Below are 19,577 nucleotides of genomic sequence, written 5' to 3' on the forward strand. Positions count from 1 at the left end.
CTCATCGTGGCAATAAATACTATTATTTATTTTTACTTTAATATTGATAATTTTATTCGAAATTTGTGTCAATGTTTCAACATTGGACCATATCAGGGGTCAACTTCAGAATCATCTTCAACATTTATTTTCAACTAGTGGACCCGGCAAACTTCGTCTTGTCATCAAGTAGGCTGTTGTTAAACGTCATGTTATCCCCCATACAAAATGACACATTAGTATTCTCCAGATTTTCCGATTATTCCAGAGACTTTCCAGAACTTTTTTCCTCGCATGAACACGTCGCAACTCTTATCGAGTGCAACAGTGAAAAACTTACGTCAATCCGTTGATCCGTTCTCAAGCCATTCAAGCTGCCAAAAATCGAAAATAAAACAGATCAATCTCAAATTTTGAGAAATCGTCACTCAATAATCGTTTTGCCTCGAAATCCGGACACCTAAGAAGAAGTTCAACTTTTTACAATATTTCTAGTTTCTTGTTTGCTACAATGCAGAGAAAATTACAATATATAATGCTAAAAACACTTAAATATTAAATTTTACATGGTAAGTCTTGCTTGGAATTCCGGACACTTAAATTTAATATTAAAATCTTGAGATATTTTGTAAATATTTCAATTAAATGGAGTTTAACACACTTTATCAAAGGTAATATCACCAATTCTCAATTGTAGTTTGCGGTTAGATTCATTATTAAGAGGTGATTAATGTTATATGAAAGTAGAGGATAAGTTATATACCGTTAAATCGGGTGTAATTGATCAGAAGGGTGAAATTGATCATCGTATCACACGATTTTATTTATTCGTAATGGAGCATAATTATCAATGTAAGCTGCAGTAAATGAATGTTGTTTGTTGTAACTATTGACAAATTGTGTGTTGTGAAGTTTTTTGCGTTCAAGAATGTTTATTATTATGAAAATAATGTAAAATTTCAATATCATGCACGGTGCAGTATTGACAAACAGCTATAAACTTCTATTTCTAAGCAAGGATTTGAACATGGTATAAACCTGAAAGTTTATGAGGATGCTTGAGATATATCCCCAAACCAGATTTCATCACCAAAACTCGTAACAATTTGCTCATATGGTTGAAATAATTGAATTTCGGTTAGATATCATTGAATTCTTTAGGAAATTGCATACATTTAGGCGTTTTCCGCGTAATTCTTGAAATTTAACGATTCGTTATTTATTTAAATATTGCATTGTTAAGAATTTGTCAAGCATATTCTGATTCAGAGAGCTCAAATTTATCATGTAGAGTTGTTTTGAAAACTAACAATAATGGCATTGACAAGTGATCAATTTCACCCCGAAATGAGATCCCCTGATTTTTAATTTCAGAGATACCGTAAAACGGGGTATCTTTGATAATGCGGGTAACTTTGATAGTGCGTAACCCACCACATACTAAACGAAATATCATAATTTCTGTTAATCAGTTAAACGAAACGAATGCAAAACTAAAGAATATTGGTATGACACTTCATGTAAGAGCGGTTTTCATTTGAATCGAGAACATTTTAGGCTTTTTATACGAATATTAAAAATTTACACAATTTTCGCATTTTCGAAACGCTTACAAACAATCTGTTCTATGATCACTATTTGATGTAGTTTTGAATAGTTGGCCACTTATTTTTGATAGCCTAGTTATCATAGAGCTTGAATACGGTCTCAAATCTTTTGGCGAAAAACATTTTCACAAACTGGGACCATTTTTGTAATCTAAGTCAGAAATTTCCATATAACGTTAAACGCCTAGAGGTATGCAATGCCCTACAAATGCACATTATTCATTCAATTTTGTTCGATTCATACTCCATTATCAAAGTTACCCCAGAACAGAAAACCTACTTTCGATCATATGAAAAATTATATATCCATTCAGAATAAATCTTTTGGCAATCTATCGACTGCAATCGATAGCTAGGATGCCAGTACTTGTTTTAAAAATATAAATTATAATTCCTTGAACCAGCATGCATAAATATTCAAGTTTTCTTCGAAAAAACTATCAAATTTACCCCGTTTTACGGTACTTGTCAACACTAATATGACATTTGTTAGAAAATTTTGGTACATGAGTCGATGAGGTTCACCTTTGTACTTGTTTTCCTGCATTTAGTTGTTTGGCATTATTAAAGAAAACAGACTAGAAAAACCTTGAAAAATGATCAATTTCACCCGAAATTACGGTATCTCTCTTCTGCTGTTGCACCTGATTCAGCGATAGCAACATTCAAAACAACACAAATCGCATTCTTTTCGAAGGACACATTGTATTTATTCGGTCGGGGATCTTCGAAATAGGTATGCGACCACTTTATAGTTATTTTGGCTTATTTTGATTCAGATCTAGGCACATTTTACTTCACACTTTTTGCCTCGTAATCCGGACACTGATATTTTACCACAAGTAACTATACATTTACTTATTTTGTAGTGTATTTAACTATTTGGGAACTGCACAATTTTCGTTCTGTTCATCACGTTTCAGGGAACAAGAGCGAACGTTAGCCTTCAAAACTTGGGACACAAACCCAAAAACTTAAAAGAAAAGACAATTTACGTCGTCTTCAGCCAAAGGCTGCACAGACTGAACAATCACGAACATTAGGCAACGGACAACACGGAACAACCAGTAGCCCAGTGATGAATTTTTCGTTTGACGAAAAGTTTCCACCGACTGGAGCAGGAATCGAACCCACGCCTGTTGACGCAATACGCCTGAACGACTGACACCGCTAATCGCACGGCCACGAAGCCCCCCCCCCTTATATTAAGAAACTGTTAACCCGAGTTGAAAGCCAGCATTTTTTACATTTTTATTTTTTTTCACGATTTTAAAGCCTGCTGGGATGCACATACATTTTAAGTGAACCATGAAAACCAAGAAATTGATCTGTATAATAATAATAAATCAAAATTACATAAAATACGAAAATATTCAAAGTGTCCGGCAATTCGATGCAAAACGGTAGAAGGTTTCAAATGAAGAGGTTCTGATCCCAGAATGCTACCTTACCTCGATTAACAAGTATCAGCTCTCAAATGAAGTCATTCAGAATTGGAGTTCTGATAATTGACCTGAAGTGTACGATTTGACCAATTGTTTTCAATTATTCTAACAATGTATGTATCGAATTCATTGTTTTTTTTATGATTTCTTCATTATTATCATTCTGGCACTTCACTCATTCACATATCTAGATTTTTTTCTCTGTGTTAGGCAAAACTTGATTGATTAAACGTAATTAAGTTATTATTCACATTTTGTTAACAACATATTTGAGTAAAGTTGGTCAAAAGTTCAAGTGGGGTAAGAGTTTCTATCAAAGATTTCTATTATTATAAATGTTAATGTGCTTCGAATGCTATTGAAGTAAGAAACTTTCATTTCAAATGTTATAGAAATCGATTGAGATTTGGCTATTTGTTGTTTTAAGATTTGAAAATTGTAATTTTTGATCGAAATTTCATTGCATTGAACAAAATGAACATAAAATATTATTCGGTTTTTTAAGGAACAGCGTAGTTAGGCTTAGAGTAAGGATGCTTTGAGATGTACAAGTTTTTGAATAAATGTTTAGAAACCTTTTTTGGCCCATAGTGCGACAAAAGTACGAATCTGCAGCCCATATATTCAACCAAATGTTCATTTGACAAAATGTACTTTCGATTAAAAGGCATTCGACCAAATGTCGTAAATTTTTGGGAGATAGCTATAAATATAATTGATTTGGCTTTTTATTGTTGAATACAACTATATCTCATAGTTTAACAAATACCGAAAAACTAATCATTGCAAAGTATACATGCAATTGGATTAAATGGACAAATTGATGTGAAGTTTGCGAAAAAGTTACACGTCTTCTCGGTGAGAATCGAACTCACAACTCCCTGTTTTCTGTTTTCGCAAACTTCACACGGCAATCGCGGTTTGACAAAAGAGAAGTATTTGACAAATTTTAATAATTTAGCGGGAAATGTGATGTTATCGGCCTTAGCAGTCTAAGTATACTATAGCTATAGCTATAGCAGCATAAATAATCTTGCATGTACGTCCGATGGTTTTGGAAGTATATTTTATTATATTTTAATATAGGATTGAAAACTTTTTTTGTACAATCTATGTATATTCGGTCTAAACTACAGTCCTCAAGCTTGCATCTTACGAACAAAAAGGAATATCTCTATGGTATCTTCATCAAAGTTGTTAGCAAGATAAACAAGTTTGCTGAAAAAAGTTTTCTAATCAATCGTTCGTCAAACCGTTATTACTTCTGAACTCGCGATTGAAAAAATCGTTCAAAATTATACATGTTATATATGTTATGTTAAATTTCAAGCCATGTCTAAAGTGCTGTCAAAATTTCATTCAAATGGATCAACTGATACCTGAAATATAGCATACAAAAGTTGACCATTTTGTATGAAAAATTTGGAAATTTTGTTTTCCAATATTGTACGTGCAAATTTCGCGGAATTTCCATAAATATACTTTTCATTTTTCTAAATTATGATGATAAGTTTAATACCAGAGTGGTAATGCAAAATTTAAAATAGGGGGTCAACTTGGCGTAGTTGGCAGCACGTTCGCTTCATAAGCGGATGGTTATAGGTTTGATTCCCAGCCCCCACATAACAACTTTTCGTCAATTCGAATAAAAAAACCAATTTCGACACTGGCCCTCTTTAGAGCGTCTGCTCTTACTGATCAGAATAAATGGCAACCGACAAATGGCATTGAAACATCAACAACACAGGCTTTTCATCCCTACCTGTGTGAGGCGGCTGCGCAGAAAAAACGTAGCAATCAGATCCACAAATAGAATTAGATTGTATGGTACTGTGCGTTACGCCAGTGATCTAACGGTTCTCAACTGACATGATGCCTAGCGGCGAATACAGCTTAAACAAATAAAGTTAGAGAATAAAAAAATAAAAAATAAAACGAAAGTAGTAAGCCAGAACGTCCAAGTTCAAACTAAACAGTTGACATTTTATTGAAGGAACTTTGACTTTAAGACTAATAAACTATTGTCATAAGCAAAATACTGAAATTTACTGTGATTTTCATATGAATTCTCCAAATTCAACTGATTTCGCGGGGTTTCCTGAATTTCGCGGCGAAGGCCAAATTTTGCGGAATTCGTGGCTCCCGCGAAATTTTGAATTTCCATTGTCCCTATTTATAACTAATGAAATACCGTCATACGGGGTGTTTTGCAACACATGGTGGTAAATCCATATTTCACTATAAAACACAAGTATCCATGAAAATCCAATCTCTCATATCTATCTTATCATCCCCTTGCTTGAAGCTTGATGGGCTACAATTCGCTACGATGAATCTGCGCCGAATGGATGAGTCTTCTCCACTGGGCTCGGTCCTGGGCCAATCGCTTCCAGTCGCCCTGAACGTTAAGTGCCCTTAAGTCCTCCTCAACTGCAAAGAGCCATCGTGTGCGCGGTCTTCCAAGAAGTCGGCGGCCTCGTCCGGGTTCTCTGTTGAATATTATCTTTGCTTGTCGTTCTTCCGGCATACGGGCAACGTGACCAGCCCAACGCAGCCTGCCGTGTTTTATGCGTTTGACAATATCCACCTTTCTATACACTTGGTACAACTCGTGATTCATGCGACGCCGCCAGGTGCCGTTCTCTAGTTTACCGCCGAGTATTGTTCGCAGAACTTTACGTTCAAACACCCCTAAAGCTCTCCGGTCGACTTCCTTCAATGTCCATGATTCATGGCCATATAGGACAACCGGAAGGATCAGTGTCTTGTACATATAACGCGAGTTTTGTTTTCGTTTGTAGGCTACGGGACTTCAGCTCGTTACGGAGACCGTAGAAAGCCCGACTCGCAGCTGAAATACGTCTTTTCACTTCGCGGATAACATCATTATCGCATGTCACTAGTGTTTCAAGATACACTAATTCTTCCACCACTTCAAATTTATCATCACCTAGCACCATTTCGCTACCACTAACACGTCCAGACCTACGTTGACCAGCAGCTATCATGTACTTCGTTTTTGTGGTGTTGATCGTGAGCCCGATCCTCGCTGCCTCCCTCTTGAAAGGCACGAACGCCTCTTCCACTGCCCGACGGTCAATCCCGATGATGTCGATATCGTCCGCAAAACCAAGGAGCATATGAGAACGTGTGATACTGGTACCGCTTCTCTGCACACCGGCTCTCTTGATAGCACCTTCGAGCGCTATGTTAAACAGCAAATTAGAAAGAGCGTCACCATGTTTCAATCCATCTAAGGTTACGAACGATGACGAAATCTCGTTCACCACCCGCACACTTGATTTCGATCCATCAAGCGTTGCACGAATCAGTCTAATCAGATTCGCCGGAAAGCCATGTTCGGACATAATTTGCCACATCTCGTTTCTCTTCACTGAATCGTACGCTGCTTTGAAATCTACAAACAGATGATGAGTCTGCAAGTTGTACTCCCGGAATTTATCTAGGATTTGACGCAGGGTAAACATTTGATCCGTCATTGATCGGCCCTCTCGAAAACCAGCTTGGTATTCGCCGACAAAGGACTCCTCATACGGTCTCAATCTGTTGAACAGAATTCCAGACATGATTTTGTACGCCGAATTAAGGAGTGTTATCCCTTGGTAATTGGCGCACACCAGTCGATGCCCTTTCTTGTACAAAGAGGAAAGGAGACCTTCCAACCAACTAGTAGGCATTTGTTCTTCCTCCCATACCCTCTAAATGATACGGTGAAGGAGTTCGTGCAGCTTCTCACTTCCGTGTTTGAGAAGTTCGGCCGGGAGCTCGTCCTTCCCAGCAGCCTTGTTGTTCTTCAGCCCATTGATAGCTTTCTTTACCTCATCTAGCGTTGGAGGTACTATAGCCTGTCCATCGTCATCGCTTTGGATTCTGCTACCAGATCCACTTCCATAATCTCCGTTAACAATAACTCGAAGTACTCTTTCCACCTTATCATCCCCATCAAATCAATATGTATAGTGTTCTATGAAATTTTCAGCTTTCTAGGTGGTGTTCCAAATACGTTAGTACTGTAATGTAAGTACAAACTTATCATAGTGAAAACTCATTCTTGAAAATTTAATGAAGGATGTTGTTGAAGAAACAAATCCCTTTTGAGCTAATTTTGTTTGGAATTCTTGTACATGTTTGAAGGGGTATAATCCCATATGAAGCTTAATAATAGCAAACAAGCTTATGAATATCTCTTATCCTAATATCATGGTTAGAAGAATAAGTTTTTACTTTGGGTTGGTGAGTTTGTACTTACATTACAGTACTATATTATTATTATGAAACCTTATTAATGTAAATATAAATGTGTAATTGTATTACAGTACTAATGTGTTTGGAGTATATTTTAAAATTCCTCCATAGTTATTTCCATATAAACCTACATCGTCTATAGGCCACCTTTAAATCACCACCTACAACGCTGAAAATTTTACAGAACACTATTTTTATAGTAAGGATAGGAAGGAAGATTTTGGACGTTGGATGTTCAAACATTTTTAAATTTTGAACCGCCGTAATGGACATAAAACATAACTTTTGTTACTTTTAAAGCATTAATATTTTTGAGGCAATAGGCAGTGTAAAATCTTGGAATTACTGTCCTGAGTTTCATGTTGCTGAAACCCAGGTGGAAACGATACTCTATGGAGCGGCTTCCTTTCTGTTCTTGCGTAATCACAATAATGTTTTTTTTATTATTCTTGTAAGCGTGGGCCCACCTTCGTCGTTGGAATTGCAAACCCAAACCGTAACGCAACCGATTACACCTTGAGTCGATTGAGTTGCACAATGCAACGCATTCCTGCTGGCACAACTAGCTAGCAGCAGCCCCTGGAAGATTGGTGCATTAGTTTTGTTTGCCGTGCCCTACCTTGCGTTAAGCAGTGGCATGAATAAGGAGTGGGCCTTTGGGGGTATGACCCTTCATCCCCCGAAGTCCGGTGTTGGGACTTTAAAAAAAGATCCTGAAAGTAACAGATTTCATTATTAACCCTCTAATACCCAAATTTTTATTTTCGATTTAAGTATTATTTTTCGTTATCTAAAATCGTTCTAAACACGTTTTGGGCATTTATTTATTTTTATTCGCAAATTTTTAAATTTTGGTTTTTGATTTATATAATTTTCATTTTTGAACATCCCTAGCTATTTTCATTTTTTCTTGAAGCCTTTTCTAGTTGTTGATTTTTGGCAATAATAAAAATTTAAATTGTAAATTTTTTTTCGGAGCGTATTTTATTTTCCGTGTAACTAATGAAGAAACAGGTTTGAAATGATTTTTATACCACCAGGCTCTTCTTTTGTGCTAGGTTAATCGTAGAAAGATATAAAAGGTACGATTTTTTATATTACACGTTAAATGAAGCCCAAGCATTTGTAGGTTATATAAGAATGCAATTTTTCAAACAATTTCTAAAAATACAAAAAAGTTTCAAAAGTCATAAAAAACTTTTCTTATATGCGTATTATGAGTCAAGGTATAAGCCAAAAATAAAATCATTTTGATTTCCAAGCTACGAAAAAATACACAAAATTCCAAAGTGTACCCCGTCTAAAGGCGGGGTTGGGTATTTGAGGGTTAAGCATAGTATAAGCACTGATAATCGTTAAATTCGTTGTTGCTATTCCGTGATTGACTGGAATAATCAAAATTGCACAACAGAAGTAGCTTGGGAGTAGCATCAGATCTTAAATGTACAATTTCGAAGATACCAAACGTAGTATTGTCAATAACAGCGCCGTTCACGCTCTTACGGTCATCAAGGAAGGGAAATAATGTTAGTATGACGCCCTTTTTTACTATAGACCGAGGTCACCAGCATCTCCATGGATTTCACAGGAATTTGTTTGAATGTTTTAATGCTGCGCCCTAGGAAAATGTTTGAAACGTGTAGGAAAAGCTTTGATCCTGGTGCTAGTTCTGATAGGTCCCACTTACCCCGGATATGAAGATATTTTGGAGTAAGTTAGACCATAGAAATTTTCATACGAAATGAAAATAAAATACGTCCGAGATGAGCTAGCCATGGGCGGCAAATCTCGTTAATAAAGAAGTTGAAAATGGCACTGAATTGACAACTGTTACATGGAGCACATGGTAATAAAAATAACAATATTTATTGTATTACATATATACATTCCGTATTATTGTATCTTCAACTTTGTAGATGAATACCCCTTAAAAAAGTTTTCCAAAATAAGCTATGAACACTGACTCTGGATTCTCACTGGCCTTGAAGTACCTTATTTCAGATTATGCTTTGGCGCACAGTTACCATCTAGGATCTCAATCATTCAGAAGTGTTCTTCGAACCGATTACGCGAGGGCCATGCTCCCATAAGTCTGATTCCTGTTTACGCCTATGGCGTTGAGCTGCGTCTGTGCGACTGCATCGGTAAATAATTTATTGCGGCAGCTTATTAAAAGTCCATCTAACGCGTTCTCCGTGCAAGACGGAAGGGGGGATTTGTGGAGATAGGTACGCGTCAAAAGACGAATGGTGCTGTCGATGGGAAGATCTAGCCGCATTTGTCAAGGTTTTCCTTTTTTGCCGGGCGATCGACGAGCCATGGAAGCGTCACCTAGAAACGATCACGATGAACGAGCTGGATTGTGGTCAGCCCTCGAACGATGATGCTGATGGCCGTATGTAAATCATGCAAATCGCGAAATGTAAAGTGAATTTTAAATTGCCCATGGATCCGTCAGAGATTAGGTCAAGAATAATGGAATGCTATTAGCTTGAGCTTGAGATTGATATACTCGTATGCGATGATGTCATGGAGAGAAGAAACAAACACATTTTGCTCAATACATATTTGAAATAAAACATTCTGCTTAAAAAAAGACAGCTTTAAACGTAACCTTAACCTATCGATCGAAAGCATCATTTTCGACCATGAAAATATTTGAATCATACCTGTTTTATTCTTTTTTAATTTTTGTCGTTTACTCACAAGTTTTCAAAAAGCTTCTAGTATCTGTGTCAATTCTGATCATTAGTGACCTGTGTTTGAAAATAAGTATACTAATTTTCCATGCGGAATCGGCAATTCTCATATGAAAATTTCTTAATGCTAATAGATGTTGCATTTATGTTACCTTTTTATAATCGTGGGGAACATTTAAAATGCCCAAGTAATCATTGATCTCTTAATTTATTGGGTCTTTCACGAATGTTTAGATTTCTGTGATAGTTTTGACATCCCTCCAAGCATAACTTCGCTACGAAATTTTCCCCCGATTAGACTCAACGATTATCACAGTCCGATTTATTGCGCACAAATCACACAATTGCGCTCAACAAAGTATCTTGAATTAGGTAGGCTAACTGACCAGCTGTCAAAAAGCTGAAAGCCTATCTTATGACAAACCTTGCTTGTGTACATTTGTACTGCGAAATCGTTTGCAAAATTCGACTGTGATAATAAGAAATTTCGAGTGAGTTTAAATAGACTTGAGCTTGGGCTTGATTGGCCGCCCGTGGTTGCTACTCCAGTATCGCCAGAGCAGCTGCATTTACACAAGGAACCAACTAGATGACTTCTTGGGACTAACAGACACCCCCAGTCTATAAGTGCTGGTGATCTTCTATTTTAGGCAACAATGGCGCCTGCCACATCAGAATGAGCCTATGCATGCTATAAAACGTTTGACTTTAACAAAAGAATTTATGGCACGTACAGAGGCTCATGCAGACCAATGAGGGAAAGGATAGGAATTGATGATCAATTAAACTTGATCCCAAGGTAGACTGCGTCTACGCCAGTTCATGCGGGATGGGTTTAAAGGGGCGGTAATTTTTATGGTATTTTGTCCGTCTCTGGTTCTAGCAAATGCTATGAACTGTGATAGATCAACTGTGATATTTTAAGGGTGGTAGATAGTAGCAAGTGAAATATACAACTACAAAGTACGAGGAAAGGGACGGGCCTGGGATTGCGTTCTCTGTCTATCACGCCCACCAAATTTTTTTTTCGATTAATGCTTCCATTCATAAGATATTGAAAGTTAGATGCCTTTCCCCATACAAAATAAAATGAGAAAACTTCTGCTGATCAACTGTGGACAATGGCAAAGCAGTTAATGCATTTATTAGTTCTTTCATGGATCCTTAGCAGCTCACTTCAACCATGAATGCAGAAAACCAATAAATTAATGTTTATCCCGTTTGCCACTTTCATCGGCATGTCCAGGGAAAACACTTTGCATACAATCACCGGACGACACATCGACGGAATGAAAGCTGTCAATAAAAATGTCAAACAGTTTCCCAATGGCGATATGCCGATTCGAACACTGCGATTGCCGCACTTGAGACATTCGCCATTGGCTAACATTCTATGATGCAAATGTGATTTGAATACCTCACTGACACTGTCCTTTCCACAAAGGTATGAATTCTACAAAGTAGCAAACGAAATTGGCAACACCATCAATCATCGGCACCGTTCGTTCGTTTGGGTTTAGTCGGTGGCATTAAACATAAGCAACACTCGACGGAGGCAACTCGCCTTGTCGCATGGCTACTGAAAGTAGCCACCGCACAGTGGTTACGTTTGTTCTACGAAGCGGTCATAAATAATCTTGTGAACTTGTACAATATTTGATGAAAAATACCATCGGAAAAGGCAAAACAATCATGTTTTGACTATCAAAAATACTATCGATTGTCATTGATAATACTTAAAAATTCTTGTCAGAATTTCATCACATACAGAAGAGCAAATGTTGTTCAAAAGATTATAGATATGTGACAAGGGTGAACTACGTCAGGCATGTTAGGTATACGGACGTTAGGCATAAGTACGATAGGCAAAAATACTATAGGCATTAATTTTTTAACATCTAATAACATTACTGAAACTTATTTGAAACCTGTTTCCGAACTCAAAAGAGATCCAAACTTTTTTGTTTATCGTAATGATCGACTGGATGGAACATGTAGTGAAGTTTCAATCAAATATCATAGGCGTATAAAACATCAACTTTTTTCGTAATTTGAAACCAAAGTTTTTGAAACTGTGGGTGTTCACTTTCATAGATGCCTATTTGCCTTTTCAATGCACTGGGCAGCAAGTTCATTTGCTTCAAAGTGATTTGAGGAAATTAACTTGCAATGGATCGATGCACGAGTTCACTATCTGACGTTTGAGCGGTGCCGTGTTATTTACGTGACCATGACAACGAGTGAATTCGGCACCGCTCAAACGTCAAATTAGTGAACTCGTGCATTGGTCCATAATTCAGAATTTGTTGTCATGGGTTACTTTAATGCAAAACATCGCTCATGGAATAATTTGACAAGCAATCTCAATGGCAGATTTTCGTTTTGATGAGTGCCCTTCAGGATATTTCTCAATACAATACAGTGAGGATTCGCACGTTGGGGGTCCGCTACATGGAATGACTCGATGGTTGGATGTTCGCTGGTTGGAAAATATTCCAACTAAAAAGCACTCAAATGTCAACCGAAAATGTCAAACTGACTTTGACGTCTGAGTACCGTCGCATTGCAGTCTCCATATATAGAACAAATGCGTATGTATATGTGCGTTTCGTGACGATTTGCTCTCCAGATGCGTTAGTGTGGAGCATTTTCACCAGCTGTCATTTGTTCCAACTAACGGATCGGATTCGCTAGATGGAAGGCAGTCGTGTTCCAACCAGTGAATACCCACTGTACCCTGATAGCCCTACTTGTTTTTTCTCTTCTAGAAACTATTCTACCGACTCTAGTCAGCTTTGTAGCCAACTGGTAACTCACGCTGATTCTGATTGTCTTCATTATGAAACTTTAATCGATAGTAATCTTGCTGTTAACATTTCTTGCGAATAAAACTTGACATTGACAATGATTTAGAAACTTTAACTAATTCCACAGACAAACAGACGTCACATTCTCATCATTGTTCATCGACCACCATTTTAACCGTCAATTCAAAAATATGGTAGGTGGCCGATTTACCACTCGCAGCGCTCTCATCGTTTTTGTTCGCGTTTGACATTTACCCACTGCCGCCATCTGTTGGCCCATCGGCTAAATACACTAATATTAGCATTGGGCGTACATGTCCTCGTGACTATTATTTTGATCGAGATTTGTTCTAAGTGTTACGTCTGTTTGTCTGTGCTAATTCCATTGTTGAAGCAAGGGGCATTGCAATACCACAATGTGAAGTGAAATTCGAATCCGTGATTATAGACGATGACATTGAACTTTTGATCCGTTTTAAAAACGTAAGGAGAAGGCAATTTCAACGCACTCGCCATCCTGGTATGAAAATTATATGGCAGGATCTGCAAATAGAAATAAAAAGACGGTTTTTAAATTAAGAAACAAAAAAATTGAATATAAATATTCAAAAATTTAAACATAAAAAGACGTGCTATGGTATTTTTGAAAACGGAAATGGATTCAGCAAACCTTCATTAAGTCAATAGCGGTATTTTGGTGCTTGAGTAGAAAACGTGTTCCGCAGTGTGATCGTTATCTAAAAATGGCCAATTAATATTTGGTTAAGAACATATTCCAAACCACACTTCAAATAAAGTGATGATATTATAAAAAGACCATATATTTATGTTTGATTATTCTTATACTGGTATAAGTGTGAAAAGCAAGACATTTTTTAAAATTTTGTCCTACGGGTGGCACCACAGTGCCCGGTGGCGTGCCGCCACCTCATGTAATATTCAATGATCACGAACAAGCGACGAGCGTGTGGCAGTGACATTCATTGGTTGATTTGCTTTTAGAAAAGCAAATTTGCACCACTCTGAGGCGGGAATTGCTTGAGATGAAATGACAAACTAGCAAAATAGTTTCTCGTGTCATAGTGGCTGAGCGCTGAGGCTGAGCTGGCGAGGCAGGAATGTTAGTACAACTTAATTCCTAAGCTTATTGGCATTCGTCAACTGTGACCAGGAAAAATGGCACTCTGTTTGCGCTGCCCTTTGTTTGATTAATTTTCTCCCGCATTTATGCGAATGCCATGTAATGTCCCTTACCTACCCAGTGCTGATCAAATAGATGGATTAGCTACTCTGTTGCACGCTGCTTAAAAGGTAGCCAACACGCTGTTCGGACAATTGGGTGGAGATTGCAAAGTGAGAGATATCTAGAAAAGGCGTGCGCACGCTTTAGTGTCAACAAGGCTTGCCCGTGGAATGCTTATGATTATCGAAGTTTGTTTCTCCCTATGCAGAGAATGGAACACGAATGGCTGAAGCTGACTAAATTTAGAGTTTATGGAATAAGATGTAACAATCGAAAAAAAGATTGTTGAATGATTCATTTCCTTTTTTCTTCTTATAATTATTTTAATTCTTACAATTTAAAACACTATATTCATTTCTTATACCTAGGTGTTCGGTGTTAGATAAATCTATTATATTATTTAGGTAAAACTAAATTTATTTTTTTTCAAACTATTTCACAGATACGCTTATTTCGACCTCAACTGAAAGGCCATCTACAGTATCGTGTACTACACGCGATTTGATAAAAAATCCATCTTATACACACATTATATAATTAAAAATGGTTTAAATTAATAATTCCCTTTCGTCTTTGGTAGCAACTATTATTTTCATGCATTCTTTAGCATTTATTACGAAAGGTTTACAGTATATATCTTTAATTTTATCTCAGTTACTTGCGATACCTGGAAAATTGTTTCCAAAAATTCAAAGTGAATTCATCTTTATATCAAAGCATCCGTTCACAATTAAAAAAAACTTTAGATATTCGTTTAAAAATTAATTATTATTTGTAAATTCTTATAGATTTTCTCCTAGATTTACCGTTTTGATTCATATTACGGACAGCTTCAAATTACGGACACTCTCGTTTGTATGGGAAACATTTCACACGAAATGTTTCAATTTTCGCCGTCCAATAGTTCTCATTTTCGAGGTTCGTTTTATTAGGCTTTTTCCATGAAAATCATTGCAAATTTATAATGTCCAACTACCTTAGACGTTTCTCAAGTGGTTGAACGATTTCAATTGATGACTTGACTGTTCCATTAATGATTATCATGAGCTGTCCGTAATTCGAATCAAAGCGTCCGGAATATGAGGCAAAAGTGAGGGAGCGTCCGGAATCAGAATCATGAAAAGGCCACACGTTTTGATTTATTTAAAATTATTCAAGTTGCAGACGCGTATTCTTTACCCACCATCCGAAAGTTAAAGGCTTCCGACGCTCGATAACGCTAAAAAATCATACAGAATGATTTATTTTGATTTGCCACTTGCAATTTTCTCGTACATCAGCAGCCAAATTACGTGTTTGTGTGTTTACATTCATGCGTTGCCCAATCCTCTATTGATTCACACCGGCAGACTTGTTAAAATTGTTCTGGAAACGTTTTTACAACGCTGCGAACATCTCTTGTCAGTGTGACTATTGTCGGAAGCCTCAATCTCTGGCAACTTTCCCATAAGCGCTGCAGGCGAATCTGTTCGCAGCTCCAAAACAGTCGCATTTTGAGGTGTGTTCATTTGAATTGATGACATCTCTGGCAAAATTGTTTGTTTCGTATCGCAAATCTCGTCAACGGGAAGCTGCCAGAGCCAGTGCTGGGAATGGTAATAGTAGTAGGCTTGAATTTCGCGAAAATCACGTGGCTTTCCCAGTACAGTACACTGAGGCAAAAATCGCGCATGATTTTCATAAGATCACACTAATGAACGCGTTTTTTATTATTTTTTTGTTGGTTCATAAGACACTTGCGTATTTCATTCGACGAGATTGAGATTCATTAGACAAGTGTAATTTTTTCATAACAATCAATTGTTAATGTCATAAGATCGCTTATGAACCCCATTGCTCATCATTGTGAAGAACCACGTGAGGCAAATTTTCTCGGTACCGTAATTCGGGGTGTAGTTGATCAGTGGGGAGAAGTTGATCATTCACGTACCCACTTGTATAAACTGTCAAGAGAGCTATGATTCCATTTCAATTAGCACAACTTATGTGGCGTTGCATTACCTGATGGCTGCTCTTGATGATCCTAACTTCTGTTTGACAATCAAGATAATTATAACATGGAAAAACATACTTTTTAGGAAATGTTTCATGAACTGTTGAAGGGCTCTTCTCCAAAAAATCGACTATTGACAAGGCTATATAAAGACATCATTTAAATAAGCTGTTTTATACACTCCAGATATGTTCTGTAAACCCAGTTTTGAATTTGCATTGTGGATAAACAATCATTTTATGAGTAAAAAATGTATAATTTTGTGCGTGAGTTGCTAATTTCAAAGAAAATTGCATACCTTCAGGCGTTTATTGTAGTGTATTCTGTAATTTACAACATTCAAATTTAAAATTGACCGATTTGTCATTAAGTTGTAAGATTTTTGAGACTTGATCCAGATTCAGTGACCCTAAATTTAGTGAATAGCATACCTCTTTATCTTAGGAAACTTATCGCAATAATTGATCAACTTCACCCCGGAATCAGAAACTTCACTTTTTGATTTAAAAAAAATGTTTTTGTTATGGAGAGAACATTTCGTCGAAATTTCGTTTGTATAATTCAATAGATATCCAACCAGTATATGTTTTAAAAATGTTTGGATGATAAAACATGCATTCTATAAGGAGTTACAGAACAGAATCGCTCTAAAGTGATCAACTTCACCCCATTTTACGGTACAGCCATTTTACTATCAGAAATTCAATATGGCTTCCGAAATGGACGTGTTTGCTGATTTGTCGCTGGCTGACTCCGTTTCTAATGCATCAAAGGGTAAATATTTTTTATTTATCATCAATTCAGCTGTAACTAACACTTTCTTTCGATCAGATTAAGGAATTGGATCCAAAGAATAAGATTTTTGACTGAAAATTCAAAACAATTTGTATGACGCGTAAGAAATCACAAACCCCCTTCATCCATTAATCCGCCCCTAACGTAAACCTGCACTAATTCAGGTGTTCTTCACAACTTTTCTTAATAATGTTTCGCTGCTATGATATACTTCTTCGCGTTCAAAATAGATTAGCCAACTAGAGAAAATCGAATTTTCATCCATTTTGTCGTATCGCAAATTGATTCTAATGCTTACAGTAAAGTGCTTTATTCGAATTGCGACATGACGAAATGGATGAAAATTTGATTTTCCCAAGTTGGTTAACCTATTTTCCAACGCGGATTAGTATTATTCATTCATTGAAATTTATAATATAATGCTCAAATTACACAAGACAGTCTTATGGAACCAAGAATGGATCAGAACGTAATTCATAAGATGTTATCAAGTCAATGCTGGTTCATTAGATCATCTTACGAAATTCCTTCGAGGTGTATTATGGAAACAACATCTGCCGAAAACCATACGATGGTCTTATGAATTTCAAAGATTTTTCTTGTGTCGTAATTTCATAAGCAAATCTTATGACAGTCTTACGTTTGCTTTCCTCAGTGTAGTTCAAAAAAGTGAATCTCATCAAGTAGCCAATGTTGGGTGCATGAATTTTCTAAATCGTTAGTGTCATTGAAGGCTTAAAATGCGGGAAATGCAGCGAGAAATAGAACATTTTTCTACAGTAGTTTTGGGTTGCCCTTAGCAACGGGTGTTTTGCGATTTTCAAGGCTTTTTGCCTACAGCAGCGATAGGCGTGAGTTTCACTGGCTTCGCTGACTGTGATGGGCTTTGTTTGGCTACTGTAGAATGAATTTCAGATTTTTTCCCAACCCTGGACAGAGCAAAGAATCATCTGAATATTTTCATTTGTGTGTTTTAATAGATAAGTACTGTGTATAAAGCGTTTGATATTTGGTTGCCGATAATAGTCGAATGGTGCCGAAGCCGTAAGTCTTTTTATATAAATAATAATGAAATGATGTTTGAGAAAATTAATCTGTCAATTTGTAAAGGAGTTTGCAAGTCATTTTTCAACAGCCTTTAAAATTTAAATTCGATTTTATTACAGCAGTGTTCCCAATTTTGATGATTGTCATTGTGCAGTGTTTGGATTTGGATCAGAATAAGCCGATGGAACCATATTCGGAGAGTGTAACAGTTCGCGAACCATAACAGTTCGTGGCACATCGCAGCCCTATGAATGTAAACGTTCACTCTCTCGTTTGGTACGTGGCACGAGAGCGTTCAAGTGCAGCAACTCTCACAGACTACAACAGTATCGAGCCATTTGTGCGATTTATATTTTGCATAATATTGGTAATAACTTTTAAATTTTCTGGTAATGCAATCCTTAACAACCAAATTATAATCTATTGGACCATTAAACACCCCTTTGGTTGCAAACATAGCACAGAAAGAGAAAAATATTCGCCTCTGTTTCTTGATCAGAATGAGAGTGGGTCAGGGAAAGTTACAAGTGTTGACACACAGTAATCGACGCCAAACAGTGTTTTCGTGCATGGCTCGTATGCAGGGATTGAATCCTGAGAAAATTGAGAGAATCTCTCACGTATCGCTCTCTGTAACTATCATAACATGCTGCACATTATGAGAGACTGTTTATCGTATACTGCTACAAGTTTGATCAGATTGGGGGGATAGTAGTGCATGATAAAACCCCTCTAAACATGCTCCAAGCCTGGGGGACACTGTTGTTATTGGAAGTTCGTGGATTGTTTATCGTGCCAGTAAAGAAAAACACCTATCCCCAACGGTAAACAAGCGAGAAAAATGGATTTTATCATCACTCTCTCTTTGGGGCTCTCGCTCGCTGCTTCCATTTATCAGACTTGTTACACCTTGCGATACAATGACGATCGTGGACCGCAACAGATGGGATGTTTTTCTTTGCTTGCTTTGATCGTGCTTCATTCGCGTCTACGAAGGTAATTACCACAGTTGACCCTATGCGTGAAGCTCCGATTATTTTACATGGCAAAGCATAGGAAGTCAATTTTCAAATGCTTCTAAAAAATTTAAAACACTTTTTAATTAAATTCTATTAAGTGTACGGGGTTAGACTATTGATCAACTATAGAATCAGCAGCATATTGAGAAAAAAATAAAAAATTCAAAATTATATGCCTATAATGTAGCCCATCAAAAGTATATCAACATATATTGAAAAGATTTTAAATAACTATTGTAGTTAATTTTATATGAGCATTTGAAATTTCGCTTCCTATACCTTGCCGGGTAAAATTTTCGACGCTTCACGCATCGAGCAAACTTTTCCCAGATGGCAGCACCGTACCATCGTACACTCGAATTCTCAAATGAGAGCGAATTCTGCAACGCCTGCTCGTATGTCATGCGTATTGTATGACTGCAGGCGGATAAATGGGATGAAATTATGGCTCGTGTGTCAATGATCGTTAAATTTTCCAAAGCCTGCTTTAAATTGCCGAGATGGAGTTTGCCGGGACCACTAGTGCTTTTTAAGAGGAAAATAAGCATCATCGTTTTTAAAATTTTCAAAACCAGTTTTTTTGCCCAATATTGAAGCAATGTTCAAGAAAATCTATCATTGTATCGCACTTGCTATACCTAATGCAATGATAGATTTTGAGTTTGATTGGCCGCCCG

The sequence above is a fragment of the Aedes aegypti genome, chromosome 2, assembly GCF_002204515.2.
Source record: "Aedes aegypti strain LVP_AGWG chromosome 2, AaegL5.0 Primary Assembly, whole genome shotgun sequence".
Lineage (NCBI taxonomy): Eukaryota > Metazoa > Arthropoda > Insecta > Diptera > Culicidae > Aedes > Aedes aegypti.